This window comes from Procambarus clarkii, chromosome 69 (genome assembly GCF_040958095.1).
Source record: "Procambarus clarkii isolate CNS0578487 chromosome 69, FALCON_Pclarkii_2.0, whole genome shotgun sequence".
In the NCBI taxonomy this organism is placed as follows: domain Eukaryota; kingdom Metazoa; phylum Arthropoda; class Malacostraca; order Decapoda; family Cambaridae; genus Procambarus; species Procambarus clarkii.
The window spans coordinates 3044105-3059939 of NC_091218.1; the positions used below are offsets into that span (position 1 = coordinate 3044105).

The 15835-nt window shown below is 42.8% G+C and overlaps 1 protein-coding gene across 1 annotated transcript in view; it reads right to left on the reverse strand.

Annotated features, from left to right (window-relative positions):
* The window catches only part of LOC138355723 (uncharacterized), a 150125-nt gene that overhangs the window by 23168 nt on the left and 111122 nt on the right, over nucleotides 1–15835 (reverse strand). The gene's annotated exons all lie outside the window — the stretch shown is intronic.

A 15835-nucleotide genomic window follows, 5' to 3' on the forward strand; every position in this document is an offset into this window, starting at 1 on the left:
TCCCGACACGTGAAAACTACCTAGGTATCAGTGGCCAGCCAGGCGGAGATCACAGGTTGCACAATACTGATAAATTATGTAATTCACAGAGATGCGTTGATAAACATTAATGTTTTATATTTTTATTAAAAATACAGATATAAACTTTGTTTCATACGTTAAATATAACTTTCAGTAAATATAATATAAGCATATTATGTATTGTATATGCTGAATTATAAATGTACGTGTTATTAACACACATCCAGTGTGTTAATTTTATATAAACACAGTATACATCCAGTGTATATCATAACAAAAGCAAACTAAGGTGGAGGACTTGAGCTGAATCCTGAACTCTTTGTTCCTATGTTTAAATACGACAGTTTTAAATTTCATGTAGAGTGATTTGTTAACAGTAACATTGTTGTATCACTGGAGTGTCTCAAGTGTAATATATATATTGACCTTATATCTATGACTATTGCAGGTATACAGGGGAGAGATCAGCACCAGAAGGGTCTTGCACGAGCTAGCGATGGTGGTTTGAAATGGCAGGGAATTCTCGTTTCCTGTTGACCCTTGATGTGTTCAAGCTCCTGGAAGACGATGTGCTGACAGCTCACCTACGCTTTGGGGTGTGTGAAAATGATATGGCTAAAGCACTGGATTCCCGGAAGATCTGATTCGTCACTTACGGAAAATGCAGAACACTGGTGATTTACAGTGATGTAGAAATATTAACTAGTGACGGTATTAGACTCCCAGCTCACTGCGCAATATTGCAACCCATCCTCGACTCAAGTCCATTACATCCAGCGTTCGACCCCTCAGACGCATTCAAAAAATTTTACATGCTATTCATTCAAAACGGGAATTTTCTCAAATATTAATTTATAATATATTTACATTGTGTATATATAGGCATAGGTTAGGTAAGGTTTTTAGGTTCTGTTGGTGATTATTTGTATTTGTAGTCCGTGGGTGAAGCATTTACTTCACTAATGCACTAATTAATTCAAAAATCAAAGTCAACTTTGATATCAAATCAGCTGTCGGGATAGATGAACACAGTCCCTGTAGAACAAGGCAAATGCTCATCATCTCTAAAATCCCGTTGTTGAGTATAATCTCATCCAAACAGCAGCTAGCAAAAATCAAACCTCTGTCAATGAGTGCCTTACAAAGCAGCGTAGATCCCTCCTCCACAGGCTGCATATAATTCGCAAACAAACCCAAGTCTTATAAAACAGTGTTACACTGGGAATGGAACGATCATTGTAAAGAAAGAAAAGAAAAGAACAGACAAGAAAAAAGTGTTAACACCTAACGAATTTCTTTAATGACTGACGTAACTGAAAACCAGCATTCTTCCAATATCATTGCTGAAATCTCATATCTAATATCAAACCAGACCAATATCAAGTCTACCTATACTTTCAAAAATTTGAAAAAAATTATTTGCAAACAGCTTGACTCCTACTTTGTAAAACAACTTATTCAAGTCCCTGCCAGTTTGGCTTCCGTTCCCAAAAGAGTACCAATGATGCCATTATTAGTCTGCTTAATATAATTTGCACAGCCTTTAACAAAAATGAGTTCCAATTGGCCTCTTTATTGACCTGAGAAAGGCCTTTGATTATGTAAATTATAACTACCTTTTACTTATACTTCACCACTATGGTATTCGAGGCCTTGCTCTGGACTATTTTCGTTCCTATCTCGGAGACCAATATATATTACCAATATATATATAGTCATCAATAGCATATCCTCCCCAATTCTCCATTGACACTAGGGGTGCCATAGGGGTATCACAGGGCAGCATTTTGGTATCTTCTATTTCTTATATACATTAATGATTTCCCAAATATTTCTAACATTCTTAAACCAATATTATTTGCTGACGATACTACCTTCATCTATTCTGACCTCTACCCCCACACACTAAATATTATTGTCAACAGTGAATTAAAAAAAAAGTCCACTCGGTGATGTCAACCAACAAACTTACACTAAACATGGAAATGACCTACATTTAATTTGGAAGTAAATCATCAAATCAGACTACTTCAGATAGACAATGTCAACATTACCAATAAAAATTAAGGGAGGTTCCTTGGCCTATCCATACTCAACAGACTGAACTTCGGCAACAGCACCCACATACAACACATTGCCAAAAGAGTTTAAAAAACGGTCGGTATACTTTCTAAAATCGGATATTATGTTCCCCACTCTGCTCTCCTCATTATACTATGCCCTAATATATCCCTATCTTATTAATTGTATTTGTGCATGGGGTTCAACCACTCCAAATTACCTCAAGCCTTGACGTGTATGAGAGCAAAGTCTTTGTTCTACTTCCCTGTCTTATTATCACAAGTGATTAAGTATGTAAAGTCTTGTTCCACCTGTCAGACGAAAAGGTGCCCCAAAGGTACAGGCCCCACTCCAAGAGTTTCTTGAAATTTGAATCTCTAGATAGGGTAGGTGCGGACTTAATTGATTTGCACAGTAGTTACTCAGGCAATAGGTATGCTCTTGTGTTAGTGGACCATTTGTCCAGGTATACAATCTTGGTAGCACTTCCCCATAAGGACCCTTAGACACTAGCTGACGCATTTTTATGTAGATTCGTAACTGTGTTTGGACCTAAAGTTTTAGTGTCTGACCAGGGACAAGAGTTTGTGAATAATATTTTTCAAGAATGTCTGATCTTAGAAACCACACTCCATACCACCCTCAGGCGAACGGCATGGTGGAACGAACCAACTATACACTAAAATACGTGCTTGCTATTCTGGCAAAGAGACCCAGCCTCATGGGATGAACAGTTACCTTATGTACAGTTTTCACTGAACACAGTGGTGCATCAGTCGATTAATACTCAACCACTCTTACTGTTCACTGGCCATTCATGTAACTTTGCATCAGGCTTGTAATGTTAACTTCGGCGAGGATTATCCTTCAGAATTTCTCATAAAAATTCTAAATGCCTGGAGAGTAGCCGCCGAGGCGTCCAGTCAAGCGCATATGCAGTATGCTCACTATTATGATAGGCAGGTGCGACCGTTGGTACTAAAAGAGGGCAGTTTAGTAATGAGACTGAACGAAAGGGCCCCCGCAAATCAAAGTAAAAAATTAGCAGCCAAATGGCAGGGTCAGTATAGAATTATTAGAAAATTTGGCCCGGTAAATTTTATAATTAAGGGCATCTTCGATGACCAGACAAACAACAATTCATATTATACAAAAGGGGGCATTTGATAGTATTTTAAAAGTTTTTCAATGTCAACCAATATTTTTTTACTAGTTTTATATAAAAAAGGCTGCAATTGTTCCAAGTTTCAGTACTGCAGCCCAAATAGAAAGGGAGATTTTTTATTTTTATTTTTCAACGAATTTTACACTTTTACAAGTTTAAATTTACAACCACACCTGCCAGATATAATCATTCTGTGACACTTTTCTGACACATTAGCATATAATAAAAGATCTCAAGTTGGGGATTTTCCAAAAATCTTTAGTTTTCCTAATACAAATAGTCAAAGTTCCCCCCAAAAAATCATGCAAATATATCATGTTTATTGCTATTTCTAAAATATATAAATGAACTTAGGAAAAAATGCTTTCTCAGGATTTTAGAGAAACTTTACATATAAGGTGCAAGTTTCTTGTAAACTGAATAAAAAATGAGAGATATTTGAACGTTTGTGTTACGTGAAAATAAATAAGTAAAAATAAAGTCTAAGGTGTTGCCATCTGTGACTTGAGGTTGACATCAACCAATTTCCTCCAAAATTGGCACCCTTACAGATAGGCTTACATGCAGTCAGGTGTACAAGTTCATGCAAATCACCCGATAAACGAAAGAGAAAATTACAAAAAAAAAATCTAAATTTTTTTTTAATAAAACTAGCATGTATTAAAAAATATTATTATTGTGATAGCTGAGAGAGACATGATTTCACTTGACACTTGTATTTGATAATCGTTTTTGACCATTTTGGATTAATTGACTATTTTTTTCTCCCTTCCTATTTATGCTACGATGCTGAGACTTGGACCAGATGAAAATTTTTATATACAACTCGTCAAAAAAGGTTGATTAAAATCGAAACGGTTTTCATTTATTGCATATTTGGATCGAAAACCATTCAAATTCTCCCTAAAGTCATACATTGCCAGGGAGGAATTTGGAATTGCTTTCAGTAATTCCCTTTCCTGACCCCGTTGAGGAGGATGACCCTCTTTCAACCCTCATTTGCAGTCAGGTTAAACCTTGTCACCCTATGATGACAAGGTCACGTGCAAACCTGGCAGGTTCTAATAAACTTACTGTATGGTTTAGCCTATTATTTTAGAACTAGTTTATTTTTTTATAGAAGGCAATGAATAAAGACGCTCGTGTGTTTGTACTTTGGGAGGAGTATGTAACCTCCCTGAAATTGGGAGCTGTGCATTTCCAACCCCTGTGAGAGATCCATGCTTCCATCAGTCCTGTAGTTGTGTCTTTCAACTCCATGCCTAACTGTACCCAGCCTCCTCGTCCCATAGAGCCAACCACACGTTGAATAACTGAGATCAGTGGAACGGTGTTCATGCTCTTCCTTCTGGCAGGGGGTGCCAGATGGTCTGGACCCCAGACAGAAGGGGGGGGGGGGGAAATTACGCTATAACTCTCCACCCCTCCCTCTCAGAGGTTATGTCAAAAGTCACCTGACTGATGCCTCACCTATATAAGGTTGTTTGCAGTATGCTCTCATTAGGAGATCTGGTTCTAGACGTCAACGAGTAATTATGATGGACCGTCGCCTTACTGATGTCATCGGAGCATGCCCAACCTAGCTGTATCAACAAAGGCCGATGTAAGACCGGAAGTGGAAGATGTATAGTCGACGAGAAGTGTATGTTGGAAATTTCCAACACGAATAAACTACTATTGTATTATAATAAATCATTATCATATATACTAACTACAGTAGTCACTAAATTTACTAACAGTAGTGTCAACATAAATTAACCATTGCATCTGCGTATTAATGCTAGAGTTCTCATGAAATAGAGCAGTAACATTGCATCAGATAATGTCTTGTTGGACACATTTATTACCAATGGGCTAGAGAATTGAATGTAGTTCTCTAAAATCATCAGTATTCGGTGTAATAATTACTTACGGATAATGTAACTCCCAATAATCTCAAACCGAGAGTTATTAACTAAATTGTTCTGTAGTAACATTTCCTTCTGTCACGCACGAATGTCATGGAGAGAGATAAAATCTTCATTTCTCGTTTAACACTATAAAACGAGAATATGATAATATTTAAATCACTATAACTGCAACCCAGTTCTCATTGACGTATTACATCCATAATCGCGCGGAAAAGAATTATTCGTGATTAATAATTTCTGTGGTGAATGCGAGAGACCGGTTGAGGGAGGCGGCGACGCCATTGTGGAGAGGACAGTTGGTGCGAGAGGAGGGTCCTGGCGTGAAGAGTGGGGAGACACGTGGTGATTGGGAGTTATCGGCAAGAATTACGCTGATACCCAACTAATAGTTGATAATTATTCTTTCACGTGCTCTATAGTGCCCAGCCAGCCAATAACGCGTCTACAATTGAAGCCAAAACCCACAAACTCACGTACACAGCAGAGAACGTCTGGGACCGGCAGACTTCAGTATTCAATATGCTCACGTTAAGTATAGGTTTCTTTCTTGATGCATCATCTAAGATTGTATATTTGTGAGTAGTCTGTCGTTATATAGTGAGAAGACCCAATATCCAACGTTAGTACCAATTCGGCATTTTTTCCGTTTCATGAATATTGAGCTTAAACGTAGCCTATTTAAATGCTACTTAATCTTCTTTAATTTTCAGCGTGTATGCGAGGAGTCATCGAGTCGTTACTCTTCATTCGCGTTATTCACCTCTCATCCTCGTGTTCACAGGATCTTCACATGGAAGGAATTAATGACGAAACGATGTTATAGAAATCGTCTTAAAGCTAAGACCTTGTTTCGTACAAATTTAATCCACCTGATTGGATTGTTATATAATTTTGTAGGTTCATTATATTGAATAGATTATTACCAGTAATAATGATTGGTAATTCATGTATTTACTTTGATTGTTGCTCAGTAATTTAATAATCATTAATATTCACAATTTGAGTTCACATATTTGAATCTATTGTAGTTTAGATTTATAATACCATTTACTCAGCAATGAACTGGTGGCGAACCACACTAGTTCCTAGACGTATATGAAGTTCTAGCAATACCCCCCCAATGTAGGTGTTTGAGGCTCTGACTTTAATTAATTAAAAATACAGTCTATTCATTATTTCAAGTGATTATCCTTTTAACAATTATCCATAGACACTGGTTCTCTAGTGTTATTCTAATGATCACTTTTATTAGTTTTCCCTCTTTTCTCAAAAGTGGGTGGTCCTTCGTTTATTAAATCAAATAAGTAAATAATTGAATAATTGAATCAAGCCCCAGATATCCCACAGTGTAAGCCAGTGGCAAGAATATGCAAGGTTCTTCTCTGGTTCTCGAGGAAGCCACGTCTGCTGAAGGAACAAGATGAGTAAGTGATCACAGAGGAACGGCACGATCCCTGTAGAGGGTGCTTAACCCGCCAATAAAGGGGCACATTGCACGTCTTTAGGACTAAAGTTAAGTGTTTGATGGGAAAACGAAGATCTGCTGTGTTGTGATCACAGTACATCTTTTGCATTGCTCTGTTTCTAATTACTTTCTTAATTTGTGATGGACTGGTATGTGAATGTCTACATTTCTTTTAGTTACAAGTTTTGCAGCTTCGTCTGCAACTTTTTCATATTATTCCCATATGACTTGGCACCCAGTTCATAAGTACCCAACGACTTTGACGTTTGAGTCTTTCTATTAATGATATGACATTTGTGATCAGGAGGATGTTATCACGTAATCACGGATGTGATCACGTGTGATCAGGTGGATGTTCTTGGTGCAAGGGTTCAATGGCAGTTCTCGAATCAGTATGCATGATAACTTGTCGGTGTACAGCAAGAGCATGTTCAAAATCCTTTTGAATGGCTAGCATCTCTAAAGCTGAATACCCATTCCAAACTATTTACAGAGTTTCCTGCCTTAACTGCAGGTCTGGTTTCTTGTCCCTGCTGGTCTACTGATCCATCTGTGAAGTATGTGAAGCTGTCAGATGCCAAATTTGATCCTATATAAATCTGTGCAATATTATGTATTAGATGAAGATTAGTCTGGTTCTTTTTTTCCTTCAAGAGCAATAATCTTAAAGTCTGCTGGCAGAGATTCCCAAGGGGCTTGCATAACAGTCTGCATGTATTTCATAGACACCCCTCTCAGTGACTTATATCGAAGGTATTGGTGTTGTATATCACACAATGAGGTCCACCTGTGGCTATTGGAAGCTCTTCTGTCCCGAGTTAGTGCTCCAGTGATTATATTTTTAAGTGAACTTATTATAGGTCTAGTCAATATCTTGGTTAGCATGCACACAGCAATCCCTTTTACCCTTTCAATTGACGTTAGATTGTTTTCTAGTTCTAGGTTCAGTATTTTAGTCCATCTGGGAGCCCCTGTTATGACTCGCATTGCATCATTTTGAATAACCTCAACGTTTGCCCACTGACCAGAAGAAAGTGAGTAGGGCAGGCACTGCATAATCAACTAGGGAACGAGTTGTGTGTGTGTAAAACATTCTTAACACTGTCCCACTCCTAGATGGGGCCCTGTGATTGCTCTCATTATATTCAGTCGTGATTTTGCTTTCTCCTTCAGATATTGAATTTGTTTGTTGAATGTCATTTAAGAATTTATGAACAATGAGATTGATATTGTGTAACCCATTGAAGGTTAATGTCTTAAATGCGTAGGTGCCTGTCCGGGAGTTGCCACCTAGTCTCATTGCCTTAGACTTCTGAGCAGATATTTTTAGCCCTAAAACGCTGCATTCAGATGTTACTTAATCTAACGCCCCTTGTGCTTTACTTAGAAGTGAAAGCCTGTAATGACTAATACTACATTATCAGCATTGCTTAGCAATTTAACCCTTTATGCAAATATCATGATAACGAGGTTTTTCATAAGGATGTTAAAAAGACTAGGACTGAGGATTACTCCTTGTGAAGTCCCCAATTCTTATGCAAGTGGTAATCCGACACTTGTCCTTGGAACTTTACTCTGGCATACCTGTGACTTAGATAATCTTTAATCCATCCTAGCATATTTCCCTTTACACCTTTTTTAACTAAGTGTGTAAAATTGCTTGCGGGGTCGCAAGTTAGAATGCGTTTTCTAGATCAAGGAAGATCACTATAGCCGGACTAGTGTTAACTGTTCCTAGTAATGTTGCTATGCAGTTGGCAGGACTTACTACTACAGTGAAGCCACACGTGTTTATGCAGGTCTCCTGTCTTCCACAGTAGCGATATTTAAGACCATCTGTTCTGCAGCTTTATTAATGCATGATGTTAACCATTGTGTGGCTCCGGGCTATTTAGCATTTGTCGCCCACAGGCGCATACAAAAATAAAAATCTGCTAAACTTGTTAATGTGTGTTCTCTGATCACGGGGAAAAATAAAAATAAAATCGTAAGTGGCATATATTATAATGCCCGCTATCGGGTAGGGAAGTCTGGCAAAAAACAAGCACTGACTCAGCATGCGTCCCAGATGGTCTGTTGCTCGCCAGCTGTCAGGCAGGAGTGGCCACAGAGATAATTACCTAATTATTTCAATGTCTCTGATTTTTCGTAGTTTTTTTGCTGTATTATTCAATAGTGTGCAGTGATATATATTTATATAATAAAATGAGTGAATCATCGCTGTACTCAAAAATATGGTGTGCATATTGTTGATTCAATTATGTTCATCAGGCAATGAACATATACTTTATCGGTTATTACACTATATACACAGGTTATATATAAGCATCTGTATATTTTGTTCACCATAACGAACCACTAAATTGCTATTAGGCGTCAAAAAGCAACGAGGAGTGACCGCCACACACCAGCCAGCCACTCGCTGCCACTCACTCCCTCAATACCTCACTCGCCCACATTCTCCTCCCACAATACTGTTTTAGCTTTTATTCACTATATACAGACGTTATATATAAGTATCTACACGTTTTGTTCGCCATAACTGTTCAACTAAGTTGGTATAATGCCCAAAGAGCATAGTGGCCACCCCTACCAACATGACAAATCATGCAGATGTTGCCACACCCATCACCAAAATGGCTTCTCCCTCATACTCCTTTTGCTGTTATTACACTGTATATACACGTTATATACAAGTATTTACATTCGTGTTCACCATACGAACCTCTAAGTTGGTATGCTGAGTGGCAGTGGCAGCCCGCCACTGGCTGCCACTCCCTCCCTCGCCACCATTCTCCTCCCACTATACTGTTTTTGCTTTTATATACAGACGTTTTATACAAGTATCTACATGCTTTGTTTAACATAGCGAACAACTAAGCTGGTATAGTGAGTACAGACAGTAAAAGGTGGTCACACAGTCAGCAGACAACGCTACCTCCCTCCCCACCAAGATTACTCTTCCCACTACAGAGCTAATTATCACAACAACCCTGCTATTATCAGAATCCTGGTCATTTTTATCACAATCAGGGGTCTTCTGTAATAATATCACTAAATAATAGCATGAACATGTATATTATGGCATTTTTAGGCGATGCTGTGGTCACAAGCGGAACAGCAGTGCTGAGAGCTTATGCTGAGTGCATCAGGCTTGGTAGCTCACTCAGTACTGAGGCCCCTCACACCTGGGAATTTGGCCCACGATTTTTTTTTAAATTGCGTCTGTTTACAAGAGCCCTGATGAGGGTGTGGTGAACCCCGTGTATCCGCGAGCCGTTTAAATCTTGCGTAGTACTCCAATACATCATATGATGTGGAGCGCAAGTTACTGCAAGTCACTGAACACGCATGATGTGTTGCGCAGTTAAAGGGTTCATGAAATGGGTCTGTAATTGCCAGATTCTTTCGTCTTAGGAATTTTTATTTGTTTTATTTGTATATTTACATGCAAAGCATGCTAATAAGTACAATAAAACAAAGACAACGTAACAAGTAATGCACGTACATCCCGGCCTGAAGGGCCGACAACACAACAAAAACGTATAACAAACAAGCCATTAAACAAACACAAGATACAAAATACAGTTCATTAGGGCAAATATCAACCCAATAGAAAAAATGAACAAGAAACCCAAAAACCACAAATAAGAACATAAGTAGCATAAAATATGTACAAAGAATAAAGCAATTTCAAGGACAAAGAAATAATCACACACACACAAATCAATAAGAACAAAAAGCAGGACCACACAGGGAACTGAAAATACAGAAAAACAAAAAGCACAAAAAACATGCAAACGACCAAAAGGCCGTAAGGACACAAGTGCATAAAATAACTGATCACCACACGAAACACACCACTACAGCAGCACAATAGCACAACCAGCACACATAAGACGCACAGAGCTGCAAGTATAGACCCACACACAACCACACAGCCAATCACACAGAACACACAAAAGTCAAACAGGAGGATATTTCGCAGGGTACGAATACTGTGGATACCGCCACTTATATGCCTCCCATACCAAATACTCCCGTTCCGTAGAGGCACGGCCCTCACGAACTCGCGGGCGCTCCATATACTCGGGGATTACCACATCTGGCGGAAGCGGGCGCCACCGACTCAACACGGAAGGCAGGAGCATCACCGCCACGGAAGCAGGAGATACTGGACGGAGGCCACCCATCAGGCCCCACACGAGCGCACGCACTTCGTTCTACGCCGGACATCGCACTGAGCCCTGCGGAGAGTGGCACCGCAGGCGCCTCAGGGCCTCTGCCAACCGGAACAGGAGCAGAGACCCTCCGCTGCACATCTTTCGCCAACACAACGACGAGGTCGCGGTCACCAGGGGCAACCACCCACTGAGGAGAGCCACCAGAAGGGGGCACAGTGTCCAACACAGAAGGCACCATAGGAGGCATTATATCGTCGCCCACAGCATCATCCATGGCATCACGCTCCTCCGCCCACGTCCGGTGAGGTGGCGCATCCCGAGCCGAACGATGGCGCATAGAAACAGGCCATTGATCGTTGAAACTGTCACCCCTGACAAGTGGTGCCCCAGAAGAAACATCGGCAGGCGGCCCCAAAGCCGGGACAGCACGACCACGCAGAACAGCAGCCTCAACGACGCGGGGCAAAAAATCACTACCATCCAAGGAAACCAGATGCAGAGAAGGAAGAGAGACAGCAGGCAGAAGGGTAGACTCCAGCACACGTGAGGCATCCAGCGAGGGCAATGGAACCAGCAGAGGAGAAGAGGCACACGTCGACGAGGAAACTACCAGAGGTGATGAGGCAGAGGGTGTGGGCGGAGGCACACACACCACCACACGACAGCCCCAGGAAGCACACGTTCGTCTGCAGGAGATGCAGGCACTACCCCTACAGCATCATCCAAGGCCACCACAGAAGAAACTGAATTGCGGATGCACCTCCGCATCCACCGAACGACGAAGGTCCAAAGCAGATGCCCCTAGGTCCCCAGAGCTTACCGATGGGGCAGACAGACTATGGCCAAACAGATCAGGGCCAGACGGAGCAACAGCTGAAACCGCCGCAGGAAGCACACCAGGTACCTCTTCCTCCCCTGAGTCCTCCTCCAGAGGGAGCGGTGGGAAATTCTCTTCCCGAAACAAGTTTACGGGAGCCACCGGGGCCGCAAAGCACCCAGCAGCCTGATGTCCCAACAGGCCATACCGGAAACAGGTACGAGGTTGCCGGGCATAATACACCTGGACGTAGTATCCCATAAGCCAGACAGAAGATGGTACATCCGACCGCAGGAGCATTCCCAAAGTACGAACGTTCGTTCGCCTTCCTGCATACTTCCCCGAGGAGAGCGTGTTCACCCACACGCTTACAACAGCACTAATCATCCTGAAGTAACGCTGGAGGAGGTCTTTGGGAAACTACAGGGGCGCCCCAGGGCGCCCCATGGACACTGACATAAGTCAGGGCACCACTACGGTCCGAAATTGCCACAGAGCCAGCACCACCCAGCAACGTACGCCCCTTGTAACGACGGAAGAAGTCACGGTACTCCTCCTCCCTCATGAACTTGAGAACAACCTGGTGGGATGTTACAAGTTCCACATCGTAGATAGCCATCACCGGGATACGAAGCATGTCACACACAACCGTCTCGGTTTCCAGATAACACGCACAACAAGGGGAAGATGGCCACCCATGTTAAACTTGCCATGTCAACTCGCAGCCAGGCAGCAACAGCTGGGAGGGCAGAGTCGCCCACACCACCTGACGACCAGAGTGGCAAACAACACCAACAACCTGGGTGCGTCAGCAAAACGTCCTCACTCCATGGCTGCCAGGGCGCAACTCATTCGTCCTAGGAATTGGAATGATATCTGCTTTCTTCCAGGAGAGCAGCAGTTTGCCTTGCTGCCAAGATGCGTTGATAACACACAATATCCCTTATTCTACAGCAGGACCTCCGTGTGTTATCATTGAGTATGTAGTGTTATCAACACCTAATAGTGTCCTTACCACCTTTTTTTTTGACACCGATTAGTTCTTGTTTGGTTTAGTGACAGTCACATTCGTCATTTGTAGCTATGCTCTCATGAATGGCTGTCAACCCCTTGTTTTAGTTGTTCATGCTGCCTTCTGACCATTACAGAAAGCCGATATGAAACCGCTCTTTCTGCAAATTGGAGAGTAAGTCTCTCAACCTCCTGCAATGGTTTAATACATACCTGTGGTAAGGTAAGGTAATTATCAAAAGAAGGCACCAAACCGGGAAGGCTATGTAACACCATCAAAGTGCGAAATACTCGGAGGGCTTTAAATATCACCAAGAATGCCAATACGAGAACAAAAACGCACAAGGCGAACAATATAAAATGTATCCGATTCACCTAGAATTCTATCGAGGGACAAGTGACCGCAAGGGATGATTGGAAAGCAAGACACACACTCGTCCTGGAAGTCAGGACACTTAACAAGATGCACAACTGTAAGAGGGACAATGCAATTTGGACAATAAGGAGCAAGGCAGCGCTCCACGGGGACACACTGTTTGACGGTACGCAGCTTGTTACCAACTACAGACGACCAACAACCCAGCCAACGGGCAAGGATGGAGGAATGAATAACAGGATAAAAGACGGAATAAGGAAGACCTTTACGGGAGATGGGACAAGAACAGATAGCTTCCTTAGCTGCAGCATCCACATGCTCATTCATAGACACGCCAATATGACTGGGAACCCAGCAAAACTCTACTGATTTAAATTTACTAGAAATAAGAAACGGCCAATGTTGAATCTCTATGACCACCGGATGGACAGGATTAAAGGACCCTAGAGCCATGAGGGCACTACGAGAGTTAACTACAACCACAAAGGAGGAATGACTGAAAGCAGGAGACGGAGAGCAGAGAGAATAGCAAAGTTCTGCTGTGAAGATGCTAGCCTCCGAAGGGAGGCGACACATAAGTGCGGTCAGGAAAAACAACAGAGTAGCCAACACCGTCCGCAGACTTAGACCCATCGATGAAAATGGAAATAGAGTAGGAGTGCGAAGAAAAGTGCTCAAGGAAGAGGCTTTTCAGGATCGTAGAAGGGGTAAAGGCTTAGTAATACAAGTCAAGGACATACAAAACTTGGCAAGGGGGGGACTCCATGGAGGCAAGGAAGGAACAATGAGAAACATTAGAAATATGAACAGAAAGAGAATCCTGTAAGCTAGATAACCGAACAGAAAGGGGGAAATGAAGAAGAGGAACAGGAGCTACAGGAGGGGTAAAGGTCAAAGCACGACAGATGCGAGAGGAAGGTTGTTGTAAGGACAGTGCAAGATAGCGATGACAGTAGCGATCACGGCGGTCCTGAAGAGAGAGGAAGCCAGTGTCAACATACAAACTGAGGGTGGGAGTCGAACAAAAGGCACCAGAGCTAAGACGCAACCCAGTATGGTGCAAAGAATCAAGACGGCAAGGAGTAGAAGGAGAAGCAGAAGAGTATGCAGGGCAACCACAATCGAGTTTAGACAGGACGAGAGAGGAGTGCATATAGAGGAGTGCGCGCCTATCAGCTCCCCAAGAAGTATGGGACAAAATCTTAAGGATGGGCCTTTTAGTAGGTTAAGCATTCAACTCTGTGGTAAGAGATATTGGCCGACCAAGACAAACGAGTGTCAAAGACTAACCCCAAAAGCTTAGCGGAATCCCTGTACACAAGGGGATGACCATACAGCGACAAAGTGGGATGAAGAACTACATGCTTCCGAGTAAAAGTCATAGCCCAAGTCTTGGACGTAAAGAGCTTTAAGCCATGACGGGTGCCCAAGACGACATGGCATCAATCGCAAGTTGAAGCCGCCGTTGAATGAGAGGCGAATCATCACCCTGACACCAGGGTAAGATCGTCAACATAGAGAGCGGAGAAGACGCCAGAAGGAAGAGAGGAAAGAAGACCGTTGAGGGCAACTAGAAAAAGTAGTGCTCAGAACACTACCCTGGGGTACACCCTCATACTACCGTAAAGGGGCAGAGGGAGTGGTACCAAGCCGGTCACGAAAGGAACGACGAGAGAGGAAAAACTGGAGGAAGAGAGGGAGATTCCCACAGAGGCCAAAAGAATGAAGTCGAGACAGAGTAAGATACTGCCAGGTAGTGTCGTAAGCCTTTTCCCGGTAAAAAAGGATGGCAACAATGGAGTTCTTTGCAGCAAAAGTAGTACGAATATAGACCAAGTTCACCAAGACATCTGTCGTGCTGCGACACTTGCGAAAACGAAATTGAGTGGGAGGTGGTGGTGATGGTTTTCTAAGAACCAAATCAAACTAACGTTAACCATACGTTCAAAGAGCTTGCAGGCAACTCGTGAGGGCAATAGGGCGGAAGTCCTTGGGGGATGACCCTAGAGACCCTGGTTTCTGAGCAGGGAGGACAACAGCATCGAGCCACTCTTCAGGGACTGACGACAACTCCCAGACCCGATTGTAAAGGCTCAGTAAATACCGAGGCGTGCACGGAGGGAGATGGCAAAGCATTTCATAATGAATGTTATCGGAGCCCGCCGCCGTAGAACCGCAAAGGGCTAGTGCCGACTGAAGTTCAGAGAGAGAAGGGATCATTATAGGGAAGATGAAGTACAGAAATTTAGAGGACGATATTCAAGAATAAGCTTACGAAGGAAGGAAGGATTGGAGAAGATGAGAACCAGAACCAACGGATGAAAAAAGGGAACCCAGTTCAGTCGCGACCTGCAACGGGTCTGCCACAAGATCACCAATGAGGCGAAGGATCGGCGAGACATCGGGAACTAATTTACCCGCAAACTTGCGGACACGCTTCCAGACCAGAGGTAGAGGAGTTTCGGACGTAACGGTGGAGACACAAGACATCCAGCAAGCACGTTTAGCTGCACGGATGGTCCTACAGGGCACGGCACTCGCCTTCCGAAACAAAAAGACTCAACCATCTGCCGGCGGCGATGTCTCTTCCAGGCTGCACGCTTACAGCGGACAGCCCGAGCACAGTCCACATTCCACCAGAGAACGCACTTCCGCGTTCCCCGAGAGGAAGAGCGAAGAATAGAGCAGAGGGCAGCGTCAAAGACAGTGTCATGAAAAAGAAGTAGGGCGCGAGGGAGAGGCAGAACAGAGAGGTCGGAAATAGTAGCACGTAGAATAAAGAGGCGCCAGTCAGCCTCGGCAAACCGCCACCTAGGGAAGGAGAG